The 18,363-nt window shown below is 31.0% G+C and overlaps 1 pseudogene across 1 annotated transcript; it reads right to left on the bottom strand.

The window, feature by feature from the left end:
• Positions 1–8,052: 8,052 nt before the first annotated feature.
• On the bottom strand, positions 8,053–12,404 carry LOC143629109 (uncharacterized; annotated as a pseudogene). Its single transcript, XR_013152875.1, has 20 exons — positions 12,327–12,404; positions 12,096–12,255; positions 11,902–11,998; positions 11,633–11,802; positions 11,379–11,545; positions 11,114–11,296; positions 10,948–11,037; positions 10,759–10,839; positions 10,480–10,623; positions 10,303–10,385; positions 10,053–10,194; positions 9,840–9,923; positions 9,588–9,749; positions 9,411–9,498; positions 9,222–9,302; positions 9,057–9,123; positions 8,871–8,969; positions 8,458–8,574; positions 8,325–8,381; positions 8,053–8,238 (listed from the first exon to the last, which is right to left on the bottom strand). The product of XR_013152875.1 is annotated as an uncharacterized LOC143629109 (transcript).
• Between the last annotated feature and the right edge of the window lie 5,959 nt (positions 12,405–18,363).

Raw genomic sequence — 18,363 nt, 5'->3', positions numbered from 1 at the left:
GTAGTTGTGGTCTTAACTCGTAATCGACAATTGTAATAATATTATGTGAATTTTATGTCCGGTCTAATTTTGATTTTGAGCTGTCTAATTTTCTAAGTATTTGGTGTATCTGTGTGTTATAAGTTGAAGTTCATGATTGAACATGTTACAGGTCAACCAAATTTTTTGGAGTATAAATCACAATGGTGTACAATCAAAAAGTGGAGTATGAATTATAATGGTGTATATAGAAACTATAGAATCATTAGTTGGAAGTGATCAAATGGGGTATGAATCACAATGGTTTTGTGATCAGAAGGTGGAGTATGAATCACAACAGTGTATATTGTGTTGAAAAAGGTTGGATCACTAGTTTGTAAGTGATCAAATGAAGTCACAAAGTTATAATGTTGTATATTATTATGTTGAAAATAGTTAGATTTTAACGATAGTCCATAAAAGGTGTTTCAAGTTCTTGCTCTGTTGTACTAGCTTAGCTTGAACAAGTTAAAACTTAGTATTCATGCATCAAAACTTAAATTGTGATAAACTGTATAATGTTGAAATTGTGTTTTAAATGGGAACACCAAAGACAAAAACTGATGTATGTGAGGCTCGAGTTATAAATAAAATCCACCTAAACCAAGCCGAGCTCAAAAGAATCTATAAGAATTCCGTAGTAATCAAAAGCGCTCGCTTTGGACGCCTACCGCTAATTCCTGTCGAAGCGCAATTTTAGCAACTTGTCATACTTAAGGTGCAATTATAGGAGGTTAATACGTTTTTGATTATTTTTTCTATTTTTTTTAATTTATTTTGATTTATCACTTAACAAATCTAAACCTAAATACCTAAAATTCATCATATTAACAAAACTAGCACCTATTCTATATCTGTTGTGAAACAAGTCTAATAGCTAAACATATGACAAAGAGATGTAGGGAGAAAGATGGAAGATTTCATTGATTAGGTGTGTTATACAATATGATACAATGATATGTATATATAGGAGAAGATAACTTGGAGAAAAAGCCTAACTATATTTGGTATTGATAACCACAATAATATATATTTATAACACTCCCCCTTGGTTATCAACTCGATACGCTTGGAGATGTTGCCTCATTAAAAACCTTGCTAGGAAAACCCAGTGGGATAAAACCATAGCTAAGGGAAAAAGAGTGCAACGCGTATTGTCTCCCCCTGATTTATATATCCTTTAAAATGGTATATATCGATCTTCCGTGAAAGTTACCCAAAACTTTTGTGGTAAATCATTTGCGTCTTCGTCACTTGATATTTGAATCTTTAAGTTGAATAATGTTGTATGATCTTCACATGAAAACTTCTATTGCTTAATCTGGTAAACACTATGACCTTGATGTGTTTCTCTGCATAAACAAGACTAACCAAACTTGTTTTGATGGGTTAGTAAAATATAAACACATATCTTTCATACCTGAAATATATGTTTTAACTCATTCGGATGTCTCCTAGCATGACACATGCTGATAAATATAAACAAGAAAATAATAATCCTATATAGCTAACAGTATGACATAATGCATATATGCATTATGATATTTCCAATAATATTTCATATTCATATAGGAAATGATATAGCGTCATTGTTAAACATCCTTTAATGTGCTAAAAGGATTAAATTTGTCCATGGTAAAATGCCTTAACATTTTCTAGATGCACTTTGAAGGATTTATAAACATATAATTACACATATACTCGAACTATAAGTCGAGTAATAATCGCACCGTGTCAAAGTCTTTCAAAAGTATTTTCTCTTTAAAAGCTCATAAGTTTCTCTCGGTGATGTATACATCATCACTATAAACTGTGATTATAATGAACTTTTAAAAGTAAAACTTTGATAAAAGTATGGTTAATTATATCCAACTTATCTCCCTCTTTATCAAAATATCTCTTAATTTGTATCAAGCTCAATCCGATTAATCCATACTTAATAAGCATAAATTCATGCATTTACCAATCCATCATGAACTTCTTTCCAACTTGACAAATTATGCATGTGTATTCACTTTTCTAGAATTTTTGCTGCATAAACTTGCTCATTTAAAAACATCAATTTTGTATCACATATCATCTATATTGTACCATTTCTTTGTTTATTGATATATTATACTCATAATATAGATTCTCTTCTATGTGTATGCTTATTGATGCACAAGAATTCCATCATTAAGATGTATTAGTTAACCTTTCAGGTATGCAACTACCTCAGGAAACTCTTTAGGTTATGTTCAACTTTCAATAACCGCAGCATATTCAAATATGACTCTATACACAAAAATCATTGTGTTCTCGAGAACTTACTTTACATGATTTGTTAATTCAAATCGTGCAAAAACTTTCTTGTAAACTTTCAATATCAACTGAATCATAGTATTAATTGGACGCATATCAATTCTCTCTTTATATTACCAGACTGTTTAGTTATCAGAAAGTTATTGCTTCCACCATTGGAGAATGTGTCTCCTCATAACTAATCATGGGTCTTTGCAAAAATTCTTGTGCCATCGATTTTGCCTTATATCACTTGATGAATTTTCATAACTCATATACAATACCCGTTTGTATCTAACACATTTTACAACTTTAGTTGTATGGACTGCTGGTCCAACAAACGTTTCGTTATTTAGAGAATTCAACTTCGCCTTGTTCGCGTCTCTCCTTTTTGGCCAATTTATTTTTCATATGCAGATCTTATATCTTGATCCTCATCATTTTCAAGCGCTATATTATATTATAACAACGTCGATTTTATTTCGATTCCATATATCTTGTTGACATGATACAATTTAATTTATTAATAGCTCTTTATTTTCAGGTACCTGAGGTTCTTCTAGAACCATCATATCTAATATCTCTTGAAGAGACCTTTTATCGTGCCTCGACTTGACCACTTTGATTACTTGCTCCAATTTGCGAGGAAAATTCAAATTTGGAATCGAATGGTCTACCACGTTTTAGACGTGCCATAGACTCATCACTAATATGTGATCGTCCTTCTTAGACACTAGTATTAATCGGAGCATAAGCAGTTGATTTATTTGACTTAATTAGTCACTCTATTTAGGTCAGTGAACTTGTCTGGTAATTGATTCAATAATCTTTTCAAATGAATTATCCTTTGAACTTTTAGTTCACATCATTTATTTGAGGATCAGTGATAATTCATTCTAGCTCATTTCTTTTTCTAACTGCTTTATATCTCCCCATTTTCCAGCTGCTTTATATCTTTCTCTAATGTTGAGAATGTTAATTCACTTATATTGAAAACCAATGAGTCATAAACACATCTCTCATTAATGGCTCTGTATTTAATAGTATATCAATGTTTCATTCCCAACATAAATTCTCAACCTCCTTTAAGGTTTCATCATTGTGTGTTGTGGTGGATTAATTCATTACATATCACACAACCAAAATATTTGACGGGAGGTATATGGTTCTGACCAAAACCAACTTTAGTAGGGAGTAAATGTTATAAAATGTTGGCTCGATGTGAATTAATTATAAGACATGTAAAATCATATGTATTCATATACAAACATGAACCCTTGCTCTCATGATAATTGCCTTTGCAACCAATTATAGACGATGAGTAATCGTCTTTAACAAAAAAAATGTATGTAAGAACCTAATATGTTATTAAGTTCAACACTTATTCCAATGATCATTATTAACTTGGGAATCAAAAAAAAATTATAATCGAATGTAAATATACCAATCTGAAATAATATGCTTGCTATCTTATTAGCTAAGCCATAGATCATGCAAACATGAAGTTGCGATCTTGATAACCATTTAGACGATGCATCGATTTTCAAAATACTAAATGGTATCATGTTAGGATATGTGTATCCTTTTCTCAATTTCATCATCTAGGGATTCACATCCTCCTTCAGTTGGTAAATAATTGATTTCCCTTGAGAGCAAACTTTGCATGTTCAATTATCACGAAGAATCAAATGGTTCTTCAATATATTTCACATCATTGACTCGGTGTGGTCTAACCGGTCATGCCATTATATAATCATGATCCATAAACTTCAGGTTTACAATCGTATATGTATTATGCTTCTTTAATACAATGCTATAAACATGAGAGAATATTGTTTTATCGTTTCAAGCGATCATGTGATTTCACATTTGTATTTTCATACTTTGTTCTCATATGTGATTAATCCATTTACCACTTTTTGTGGTCGATCTCATTATTTACATGAATACTCTTAATTCCCATGGTCGATCTCAATATTAACATGGCCATCAATATAATTTTCTCAATTATGTCGTGATCAAAGCGATCAATACATAGTCACATTCACTTTAGGAATGGAGTAAAGCCACAAAATTTCATGGTTTTTCTTATTTTCTCAAACTCATGAATGTGAAGTCATCTCAAACACTTCATGTTCCTTAAATAATATACATTAGGAGCATAATTGAAGTCGCCCTGCTTGCGGTGCGCGCATATAATGTATATATGTGTGAACCCACGGGTGGGCAAAAGTGAAATTACACTAATTTTGACGTTATTTTACTAATCTCGTGAAAATAACGTTAAAAGTGACGGAAGATTAATCAGGCATCATGTGGTGGCGTTGATAGCCGAAAGACAAGGGTACATGCACCAATCAGCCGATGTCCTGATGATTGAGTGTTATGTGCCTTATATCCAAGGCTTGATGCAAAACTACTATCGAGCCGGGGGTCTCACCGGAAGCAGCCTCTCTATCCCTATGGGATAGAGGTAAGGCTGTCTACATCTTACCCTCCTCAGACCCTACCATAGCTTTGCTATTGGCAGGATATACTGAGTACGATGATGATGATGATGAGGAGCATAATTGAAGTGTGACAAATAAGAATTGTCTTATCTAAAAATTTTCTTATAAACAATCTTGTCATCACATAACGTTAATTATGAACTAATTACATGACCGTGTTATGTAAAGTTCATGAGACGACTACTCTATAGCATTCAATTATGAGATTCTTGGAGAATACATATTGGGTATCATAAAACTATATGCATACTCTTTCATAAGAGTAACAATAAACCCTAACTTCTGTTTAGTTGTTGATCCACATAAATAAATAAATAAATAATAGAATATAAAATACAAGGTTTATGCAAAGTTATATGACACGTACAATACATGATTTAATATATCACCAAGTTATAATAAAACTTTATGATATCAAAAATGCTCAAATCATTCACATGTACTAGGATATAAATATATTACATATATTTGTTTTACTTGCATCAACCAATATCCTCGTCAAGTTCATGTGATGAAATAAAATTTGTCTAGAATAATAAATTATGTTATTGTGGAAAACATATAAAATATTACTCACAATAAGTTAATTTACAAAACCCTGTTTGTCTATAAAGTAAATAGAATAAATTCAAATTCTATTAAAAATACTATTTAAGAAGTTGATTGCTTGTTACCAAACACCCGAAAAATAATTAAGAAAAACTGATTTTTTTTTATTATTTTTTAGGGATTACAAAATCAGCTAGTCAACCAGAGGGTCACATACAAAAATATCAATAGACAAATCCAATAAACATAATAAAGGATGTATAAATTTTGTACATTCAAACGATGATTATCAATATCATAAAATCTCGTCAACATATATAGTTTCCAAAACAAGCGAATGTTTATAATTCTTGCTTAAATCTTTTAAGTCATTATCACTTTGATTAGCACAAACTTCTATCAAAATAACCATATAACAAGCTTATTTAATTATGAAATATATATCACTAAGAATCATGATGTATCGTATATGGAAATTATACCCGTATATAATTTACCTATTTGGATGATATTAATTTATATATAAACACTCAGTAGGATAAAACTTAATTTAACCAATCATATATGTAAAGTTTATTATGTCTCTAAACATCATTCATCATCATATAAGACAAGTATATGGACATAATTTTATACCTAATAAAGATTATATATGCAAACCATATGTTTAAAGTTAATGTGTAGATAGACCGTTTAGATACCAATTATTTGCACATATTAAAACAAATAACATATAAAACATAAATATGCAAAGTCATATGTTTAAAGGTTGCTTAAAACTTAATTTAAACAACATACATGTTAACATATTTCTAACAAAAATAATATTAAATATGTTAATCTCATGTTTTCATATCAATTAAAATTTTCTTCTTAAAATAATCTTACACTCAAAACGAAACAACATCTTTTTAATAAAATAGGTTTTTGCCTATATATGCATAAGAAAAATATTGGCATACAATTTGGAATATAATAAATACCTTTTTATATGAAATTTTATCAGAATAAGTTTCGTTATAAGTTTTTTTTTCTTTTGATAGAAATTTAAATTTAATAAAACTAAAGAGTTATCATTCATTTAACTGGATTTAATAAAACATAAAAGAGCATCACAAGTTAACGACTAAATCCCTTTTCTTAAGTTTGATGAAACTAGAAACATAAATAAGACTTTAGATTATTTTTTCAATACCAATAAATAAATTTAAGAAAAAACACAAACGTTCTGTGAGCCAAGTTAAATTCCGAAAAAAAACCCTTTAATTTCTAGGCAAAATTAATCACAGAAATTACTATCACAAATTTAATTTGTGGAATATTAATCTCGAATTAATCTAAACTTGTATAACTTATAATATAAATTATTTTGAAAGATTTGATAGAAAAACAAGTCTAATGCAAACTAATATTTTATCAATTACAATTAAGGTTTGAAAACAATAAGTTTCATATCATCATCATCATCGTACTCAGTATATCCCACCAATAGCCAAGCTATGGTAGGGTCTGAGGAGGGTAAGATGTAGACAGCCTTACCCCTACCCCATAGGGATAGAGAGGCTGCTTCCGATGAGACCCCCGGCTCGATAGTAGTTTTGCATCAAGCCTTGGACATAAGGCACATAGCACTCAATCATCGGGACACCGGCTGATTGGTGCATGTACCATTGTCTTTCGGCTATCAATGCCACCACATGATGCCTGATTAACCTTCTGCCACTTTTAACGTTATTCTCACGAGATTAGTAAAATAACGTTAAAATTAGTGCAATTTTACTTTTGTCCACCTGAGGGTTCACACATATATACATTATATGCGCGCACCGCAAGCAGGGCGAAACAATAAGTTTCATATCATCATCATCATCATCTTTGAAAACAATAAGTTTATTAGGCAATACTGACGTACCTTGTGATGATGCAATCCAACTCTAAAAGCAACTCGTGCTGATAATGTGTTGTGAAACAAGCCTAATAGCTGAACATATAACAAAGAGATGTAAGGAGAAAGATGGAAGATTTCATTGATTAGGTGTGTTATACAATATGATACAATGATATGTATATACAGGTGAAGATAACTTGGAGAAAAAGCCTAACTATATTTGGTATTGATAACCACGATAATATATATTTATAACAATATCTATATAGTGAGAGATAATTAATTTTGTATTTTACAAAATAAAAATTATACTAATCTATATCTATATAGTGATCTATATGTTGTTTTAATGATGATGCAACATGTTAGCATGTTTTAAAACTTTAAAATAATTTAGTTTACTGTATAAATTCTTTTAATTGAAGATGCTCATATAATTTTTTTTGAATAAACTCTCTTTTGGTGAGATATGTTGATTTGTTGATGTGTAATGTCAGATGATCAAATTTTGTTATTTTAGTTCACTTTGTTTTAATGATGATGCAACATGTTTATTTTGTTATTTTAGTTCACTGTTTTGATCAATTCTCTTTAAGTGCGCTTGTTTTTTAGGCCAACGCTTTTTTTTTGTGCCTTGCGCCTGGGCCCTCGGAGAGGCCTTTGCGCCTTGAGGGTGCCTAACGCAATTGATAAGTATGAAGGATTCAACAAACTCAAATTTATAATGATTATAGTTGGTGTAAAAAAGATGCATCTATATTGTAAATATTGTGTTTCACAATTCACGAATCTTAACATAAAAATTTCACAACAAAAAATGCTCCATTTAGTGTTTGATCCCTATAATATTAACAATCATTCTCCCCCAACAGATACTGGAGACTGTTTATGCACAAAATCAGTAGTTGACTGCAAATATTTATCATCACCTCCAAGACATGATACAGCCGTTTCCATCAACTTAGAACATACAGACGATATCTCATGATTCACCTGCACAATAGATATCCAGCAATGAATCAATAGTTAAACTGTTCGTTATTTGTTCAAAATGATAAAAAAAAATATATGAAACTTACTTTCAAAAATGAGGCGATGCAGTTGCAAGCTTCTAGTGCCAGCTTTCCTCGCGTAACCTGAGCAGGATTATTAGTATCACGATAAACACATTGAATCTTTCGGTAAATGCATGTTAATTTTTACTTAAATCACCTGTGAAGATTCTTGTGCAATAGTATCCACCATGTTTTGAAGAATAACCCTAGATAACGACCCGAGTTCTTGAAAATATGTTGCATCACCAAGAAATAAACGATCATTGCCAATAACCTGAAAAAAAATAAGCAAGCCTCGTGCCATTTCAGAAATTTCTTAAAAAGTTAAAAGGAAACTGGTCAGGCGGATTGAATGGGTCAAATGAGTCGAAAATCACCTAAACTGTATTTTGAAGTATAAAAACTCTCAAAAATCATTTTATTCAAAAAGTTACATTATTATTAGATTTATATAATTTTGGTCATATTTGACTAGCAAGCTCATAAAAACTTAAAATTTTGAAATTATCTTGTTTTGACACGTTACCGTACATTGAATTCTAAAAGATGTAAACAGGATTTCAGAAGTACCTCTTCGTGAATTGCATGATATGGAGCTCATTTTGAGCAAATGTAGCAACTAATGAAAGAAGAGAACATAATACCCTTATCCTTAGTTTTGGTGTAACCCTAAAAAATTGTCATAAATCATGAAATAAGTATAAATATATATCTGTTTCCATTATCAAATTAAGATTTGAAAGATGGAATCCTAACCATGATTGTGAATCAAGCAATGATAATATGCTCTTTGGGATATACATAGCTCCTTGTTCCGAATTAACTTTAACAAGAAAACTAAACATAAGTTAACTAAAAAAGATTCAAATTGTTTATTATTTTATAAAATTGGAAACTCAAAGATAACTGTATATAATAAACCTGGAACCATGAGCATGAAGCTGCACAGCTTTCTAGTTAATGAAACAATACTATCAGCATCTTCATTGGATTTATTCAAACCTACAGGCACAAGAGATATAAGACGATGCATCTTTTCAATAAAGTAATATAAGTCAAATATGATTATAAAAACAATACTAAAACACTAATGTATCTGACAGAACTGACCATCTACCAAGTAAACATTTTGTAAGCAGCAGACTGCAGAATCTAGAAGTCCATCTGAATGAGAAATCAAGCCTCCAAACAAACAAATCTGAAGATTAAAATGAATTATAATTATAATATTAATAGAAATGCTTGTGATCGGTTGTTGTTAACAGGTCAAAGATTACAAATGTTTACCTCTGCGGTTTCAAGATATAAGATTAACTGCCTGGAATAAGATGGGATAGATGGTATTGTAACTTCATTAAAAGTGATGCAAGATTTTATAAAATTGTGATTATCTTTTTTCTCTTTCAAAGCTCTGGTAGCTAAAAGATTGCTTGAATGAACAAGAATCTCCTGCAAATTGAGTCACATTGTCAGTGATTAAAGTTAATACGTTTGTTAATATAAAAAAATGGCATAGCAACTACAAATAACACTGTATACCTTCAAATCATTTATGCTACTGAAAGCTCCACGACACTCAACCAAGAAAGCCAAATGGCGATCCAAATCCATACCATGGTCAACCTAACAATAATGGACAGTCAACATTACAAACTATACACATTGGATGTTTTGATGAAGCAAATATCATGGAATAAAAATAAACTTATAAAAATACATAATAAGCATTAATTAGACCAGAAGACAAATTACCTTATCAACAAGACGAGCAACCAAACGCTCTGCCTGTTGATTATCATCCTGTCTCGTGTTTGAAAAGTCTACATTATCATGCAGAGACTGAGCAACATCAAAAAGCAGTTTTACAGTGGTCGGATCATCAATGTGATCCTTTCTGCTCGATTATAAATGCCAAAAGACCAAATTAAACTAACAGTTTTTCCTATATTATTTCACGAGCTACAGCATGTAATTTTTTTCAGATTGTAATAGAAAACAGTACCTTGTGGCATTAGTGAGGATGTGCATACATACAATGCTTCTTGAACTCCCATGCATGACATCTAATATGTCAACAAAATAATCCTGTAGTAAGAAAAAATAACTATTATCAGATTAATAGTTATTTGAACATTTTGAAATTTGAACATATTATGTTTCTGTTTCTTGTTTAGCTTACCAGATCAAAAACATATTTCATGTCATCAAAATGTGTGACCAGCTTCACAACGATTGATTGCAGGCTAGCCATTTCATCTTCAGTAACCACTTCATTGCACGGTCTTTCATATATTTCACTTAGAATAGAACTTAGAGATTGATCCTGAAAAACATAGACAAAGTGCATAAGTTTGTGGGCAAACAATACAACATCAACTGCAGAAACTAACTGAAAACAAATAACTTGACTTTAGTGCCAAATAACTCTAATTAAAATATCATAGTTCATAAAATGTACCATCTTATAATGAAGAATAATATCCATATAGGCATCCAAGATCTTCAAGTACTCATCAAGAATCTTCCTTTTGTTAGCAGCCTGAAATGAAACTTTAGAAAACTATTAAGTGGAAGAGTTCTTATTATTTGATGATTAGACATATTATTAGATATAGCAAACTGACATTCCTAGACATTTCAAAAGTACCTGAATTACTTCATCGATTACTGCATCAACCAGGTTTACTTGATCTATTCCCTCACAAAGCTTCAATCCAAGCATCTTGTAATTTAAACACTGCACAGATAACAGCTTTAACAGCTTGATAATGCATAAAGTAAATTTAACAAGAGTAATTTCTTCTACAAAATACCTGATCAAACGAAAAATCACTACTGCAGTCAACAAGGTGAAGAATTTCCAAAGCATTAGAACAAACTACTTCAATTGGAAGCTCCTTGAGTAAATAATGCAGGATTATTGATATCAAAGGAGCTTTCCCATTTAACTCTAATGGGCTTTTCCCTAATTCAAGTCTCACAATCATATCAGCAACCTGTGAATATCAGTAATACTGTTTAGTAAACAGTTAAACTAAAAGCAATAAATATGTAGTCATAAAGTCAGCATTATCTAACCTTGTTTGGATCCTTAAAAATGCATCTCATAGTATACTCAATTGTTGGTTCCATCAAGCTAATAAGCAACTTGTGATCTCCCAAAAAGTTCCCATACTTGGTTACTTTTGTAGATACAATTTGCTTCAGTATAATTTTTTGATCACTTATGCAAGTTACTAGATGCCCTACATAATAGTCAAAACACGTTAAATTATATGTATAGACCAATAAATATTATATGCTTCACGTTAAAACATCAAAAAAACATGTACCTGTATCGCATTGGGGAAGTTTTTGGGCACGATGAATCAAAAAGAAGCGACAGTAAGCTGATGCCAATGGATCTGCAATTCCTCTTATCATCATAACCAGAAGCATGAGGTCATTTGTGACATCATCACGCAAGAACCGCCAGCATGGCAATATAGCAAGCTCAAGATAGCTAAAGAAAAATGACATATTAGCAATTTCACTAAGTTTAGTTGTTACACAAATATAAAATTATAATGTATCGAATGAAAGATAAGAATAAGGGATTCACATGCGTGGAAGAAGCTCGTGAATGGGAGCAATTTTTCTGAACCAGTTATTGCATGTCTCTTTGGCTTCAATGCATATATTATTTGCTTTAAAGTCATCTGCGAATTGTCAGTATATCTTTGTTAAATTCAATAACATCATAAACATTGGTGGTGAAATAATTTCATAATTCTGTGACTGCAGAGGAAATAAAACCTGATAAAGTGCAAATCTTGGTCCCGTAATCTGCAAACTCAGCTTTCTCCCTAATTCGCTCCCATACCATATCACCTAACATGTCCATTATATCAGTAACTAGAACAAATGAAGTTGGATAAAATTGTGCCACACACGAGTCCATCAGAAGCCTAGCAACCTGCAGGGTGGCAAACTTTTAATTTCTAAATTACAAAATCATATTAAATAAAGGTAACACATAGGAAATACCTTAATTGACACCTTTAAAGATGTTACACGATCACCAGAACGCCAAGAATGCGTGATCTCATCTTTAAGCTCATGCATTCGTTTTATGTAGTCCTGCTGACTTACAGCCTTGAACCCTTTTTCAGACAACTTCTCAGAATCATTCAGTTAATCTGACTGTGAATTTGCTGGTAGTTCTCCGACTGCTATTAAAAATATTTAAAGAAAAATCAATTTTAAATTAATCAACAGGTAGAAAGATAAAAATAGAAATATGAAAATTATTAACAAACCATACCCTTCTTGCCTCTTATAGTTTTGCTTGACCACTGTAATCAGAAAAGAACCAGGTTAAGCGCTACTTATAGGGCATCGTATGTTTTATTTATACAATAATGTTTAAATTTTAAAAAGACTTACGGCAGAAACTGTTATCATTTTTGGCACATGAAATCTCTGCATTAATAACTTATTAAAAGAAGTCCATTCCTTTGTTGATAGATGAGAGGTTGTATGACCAGCAGGATGTTTTTCTGCAACAGTTTCAGGTATTTCTGTTGATAGACCCCTTAAGGGGTCAAAGAATTCGACGCTCACATTATCCTGTCATACCATATGATTAAACTTAGCCCTGTGCAATATCAATATAATACACATTGTAATAAACTAAGTCACTTATCATCTATATTTAAATAATCTTAAAGTGCCTTTCAGTATAGTTTATAGATAACAATGTGATCATAAAATTAAAATTTCTCAATATATATATATATATATATAAATCAAATCAAATTAATAACCTATAAATTAACAACAAACTTTTTAGGTTTTGGATCAATAACTGTAGGGGATTTGTGAGCAATACCGCCTGGATAATCTAAAGAGTCGTGATATACACTTTCAGATTGAATTAATTCGGTGCTTCATCCAAAATATTCAATTGGATAAAACTCAGAAGTGACAAAAATTCCGTATGTGTTCTATGTGAATTTTTAGAACCACAGAGTTCAACAAAAATGACATATGTAGCATTAAAGGTTCCATTCGAAATTTAAAAACGAAGCTTTGTTGTAAAAAAAATTATCTTGCTTTCACTCCAAATATAATAATAAATCAAGATGTTGTCATCATTTTTTGTAGATACATAAGCAATGCAATTCCTCACACCTTCACAGACCTACTTCAATTTAAACACACAAACATTAAGTTAAATCCCATATTATGTATAATTATTAATTTTGTTATGGAAATTCGAGGCCTAAAATTCTAGTTTCATTTCGCTGTCCCTAATAAAATGCACCATATATAGATCGCGTATTTGCTCGACCTCATTGCTTAGGGTTTTCGGCCGTAAGATCATAATAAACTGAAACAATCTGTTAACGGAGGAACGATAACTAAGCCTGCGTGTTTGATGAAACTGAGGGCGAACATAGAGGATGAGGATGTGAAGATGCTGCTGAAACTCTGGTGAGTGAATAGGCTTCTTCTTCTGCTCTATAATCACGTGGTTTAAACTCCATTATCTATGCGATCGATCATAAACCCTAAGTGAATGTATGAGTTCACGTTAATCAGTAACAATAGTTGAAGGCGATTAAATACAATGGAGTTATGATGATTTACCTGAATGAATCAGATGCATCAACACTTTTAGATTTGACTTCCACCTGTGGTTGGGTTTTATGGTTAGATTATTATAAATCATTAACGAAAAAAAAACTTCATATAATTGGTTTGTGTATTTCTATTTTATAAAAAGTTTAAAAATCAACTCTAAAATGATTAAAACTCTCTAAGGCTGAGTGTAGTGGGCGTGGGCTCAGGTGAGAAGGGGCTAGAACACCCCCCCCCCCCCCCCCCGCGATAATTGGGCTAAAAGGGGCGGGGGTGGGTTGTATTTGTCGCCTGTTGGTTTAGAAAATAATAATATTACTAATATATATAAAAAGAAAGTTTGACGACGTTGATATATAATTGGTTCACTTGGCAAAGTTTCATTGCATCAAGGTTTTTTATATAATTTTTGTTTTTTTATACCGTGACGAACGCGATAGAAACTGACCTAATGCGTAGACTTATCACATTTTGTTTTAGTTCCAGTACCATAACGAGTAACGGAAACCAACCGAATGCCAAATTTTTTTTAGTTTCGAATTCGTAACGGACGTGAAAAAAACCGACCGAATTTGCATAGACTCACCACATCAACATCAGGGATCAACAACGCTCGAGTTTTACCAACCAACGTCACCCCATTGATCAATCTTAATTTTTATAACTTTTTGGTTTTGGTTCCCGTACAATAACACACGTAACCAAAACCGACCGTATTCACGTTGACTTACCGCCTCAACACTTAGGACCTGTAATGCTTGGGTTTACCACCGCCCGGATTTACCAACTTGCGCCAGGTAAAAAACTTGTTATATATAAATGACCATTTGACAAAGGTCAAATGTTAAAAAAAATAATTAATTTAAACAATATATATATATATATATAAACATACACCCTTCTTCTCCATTTCATACACAATTCATACTCAAATTCTTCAAAAAATCTAGTAAAATGAATCCTTCAAACAACCCGAACCAACCGAAACTCGTGGAACTCGCCGCTACCATGAAAGAAATCATCAAAAAATACAAAAAGTGTGTCGAGGAACTCAATGATGCCATGATAGAAACCAACAAACAACAAGAAAAGATTGTCGCTATGTTGGAATTGCGGGAAATGAGTGAAGAATACGAATCCCTCAAAGCGACCGGGTTACACGAAGAGGTCGCATTATTGCAACAACAACGAATTGAAAAAATGCGCGAATATTATGGATATTAGTATTTTTTTTAGTTATGTACTTTTTTTTATTTTTAGTTATGTATTTTTTTGTATTTCTTTTTAGTTTTAATGCATTTTTATTTAATTATTTAAATAAATTGGTTTTTATTTGTTTGGTTTAGTTATAAAAAGAAAATAATAGAAAAAGATATTGTGGGCCTAATTTTGTAGCCCCTACACCATTACACCCCAAAAACAAATTCTCACTCCTTACTGACTGGGCGCCACGTGTCACAATTCGCCCCCATTTGTAGCTTATTCACTACGCATAGCCTAATTGAACTAAAATGAAGTGTGCCCTTCACGTGAGGGGCAATTTTGTATTTTTTTTTTCTCAAATACACCATAGCCGCTCAGAGGGGCTTGCGAATTAGGACAGATGTTTATTTTGGAAGAAAAACAACAAAATTGGTCGTCACGTGAGGGGCACGCAGATGAGTTAACGGCCAGACTTAACGGGGTTTATGAATTTGGGTTTAATTACAAGTTAAATGAAACTACAATGACGAAAATCAAAAATTTTACACAGACGAAAATTGCAAACTTGAAACTATTTGACTAAAACCGCAGGTTTAGATAAACCACATGGACGAAAACAGCAGTTTACTAAAAATAAGTATTAAAATAAAGAAATAGTGAAAAGACATGTATATCTTTGACTTAACGATTAAATTTAACGGGGTTAGTGATTTGGATGTTATTGGCAAGAATTAGGAAACGTGGAGGGTCTATATGTCAAAAAAATCTTTTTTGGACTAATTTTGCATTATTTTGCCAAACCAAAAGAACGAAAATGACACTTTACTCTATTTTCAAATTAGTAAAATCGAGTTATTAGTCAGTCAATCACATAATGGGATGGGTTCACATACCTGATTTCCTTAACTATAATGGGTTTCCGGCGTTATTAGAGAAGTGCTCAATGAAAATAAAGAGTTTTTGGTTGCGCTCTATAGACCCTTAGCATCGGTGTTGCAAACATGGTTTGAAATATTATAAATGCAATCTTATGCCTGTTTATATGTTTTTCTATATATGAAAGTAGGTTACTAACCCGTGTAGTACACGGGTGGAATATAGGAAATTCGTCACGTAAAGAAATTTGATTATATATTTGAATATTATATTATTCGTCTAATTATAAAAACAAATAATTTTAACCAACAATATCGCTCGTTCTTGAAAGTAAGTTCATTGAACTTGTCTAAAATCGAAGGATACACAAAGTCTATTAAATCATATAATGAATATAATGAATTGTTAATTAAAAGATAATCGAGAATTTGTACATTCATTTGTCATCATTTGGACCCCCACCCCCAACATTCCCTTCACCTATATCCAATAATTAATTCACAAATTATTTTATCTCTTCAACATGTAAGGATTGGCGCGCATCCAACTATGAGCCTCGTGTTTTTTTTTTTGTTGATAATTTAAGTACTTTTCACTTTGACAAGATACATGAAGAACTTATTGAAGTATAATTTAAAATAAACACGAACAAAAATCTATACAATCTAACTATTTATTTAACAAAAGTATCATAAATTTAATATTTACAACTCCCTAAATACTTCCTTTTATACAAGGTTTATACTTTAATTTGTAGCATTTCATTGTTGTCAATGATTAATATAAGAAGGAACAAATTGATTTTTTTAATAACTAATATAAACACTTGGAAACATCAATTGGCTTATATGACTTGTTTAATGATTCATAGAGCCATAACTTGTATACACTCTAATATTGACTTGAACTTGTTATGGCTTCAACTCAAGATGCTAATAACCCATCTGGTATTATAGTATTTTCCATAATACCTTCCCTGAAAACCATAATAGTTCAACATCTCCATTGAATTTTTTATTTTGATATGGAACCTAAAGATATTATAAAAAAATTATATAATAATTAAATTCATTATAAACAAAAAAGGGAAAAGAAAAAAAATTTGTTAATGAAATAATGAATAATATGAGAATCGACTATTAGAGTATCAAATTAAACCTTACCGGAAAATAATTAATCCCCCTTACCGGAATTGGCGATGATAGAGATAGTAATCCGAAACAGAGAGAGAGAGAGAGAGATTATAATTGTTAAGGTTTTCAATCTTAAAATTTATATAATATAAATGAGATGATTTAATATGTTTTTGAATTTTAATAATAATTAGAATAATTAATATCATAATTACATTAATAGGTTAATTATGGATTGTTTGACCAGATTGTAAAAATATGTAAGTTATTGTAAATTTTAAATTTTAAAATTGGATATCTTTTTAGTAATAATGCATTTTTAATTATGGTAAATTTAGACATTATGAAATGTTTGACCAATAAAATTCAAAAGTTTAAAATTTAAAATTGAAAATCCTTTTAAAAATAATAAGTTTCAATCGTATTAATGTTACATTATGAAATGTTTGACCATTGATTTACAAAATATACATTTGAGTTACACTTTAAAGTTTTAAAGTTTATAAAATATTAAAATTGCATAAAACTTTGAGAACTATGGTTATAAAATGGTGACACAAAATAAACATAACTAAATGTAATTATGATAATAAAACACACACACACATATACACACACACACACACACACAATATATACTTATGAATGATAAAAATAGCACTAATGAAAATAATACAAACCTTATTTCAATATACATCGTTGGATAAATTAACCTTACAATATTCCAAGGCATGCCAAAATGCAATTTGAGTTAGATTTAGATTTAGTGACGATATAAATCATTAAATTCATAACAATATGTAAGGGAAATTTAATATCACAAAACATACTTGTATACGTTTAATTAAATGGTGACCAAATTTTGATTTTTTTTTGTTGAAATGTTGACGAAATTTGAATACCTGTATTAAAAAAAAATTAACCTCTCCGGGCAATATGCAGTCATTTCGATGGTATAAATCCCTAAAAGTTATACACGGACTTATATTATTGTTTGGGCTAATTATACACATAAATATCTCCTGGCTAATTTTTTAGGAATTTATATACATGTATTGATTATTGTTTGGGCTAACTACCATTTCATCTTGAACAATCATTTCGATGGGCCATCTTCTCCGTGCTTTGAATTTTCCTTCAGACGTCAAAGTTTGAGAATACGCACCTTGAGGATACAGTCACTGTTAAGGACATCCAAGTGTTTCAACATAGTGATGTTTGTTGGCTCC

This window comes from Bidens hawaiensis, unplaced genomic scaffold (genome assembly GCF_021521415.1).
Source record: "Bidens hawaiensis isolate Kalapana, Puna unplaced genomic scaffold, B.hawaiensis_p1.1 tig00005162_1, whole genome shotgun sequence".
NCBI lineage: Eukaryota > Viridiplantae > Streptophyta > Magnoliopsida > Asterales > Asteraceae > Bidens > Bidens hawaiensis.
The sequence above is the reverse complement of the archived record's forward strand: the minus strand, read 5'-3'. Positions and strand labels throughout refer to the sequence as shown.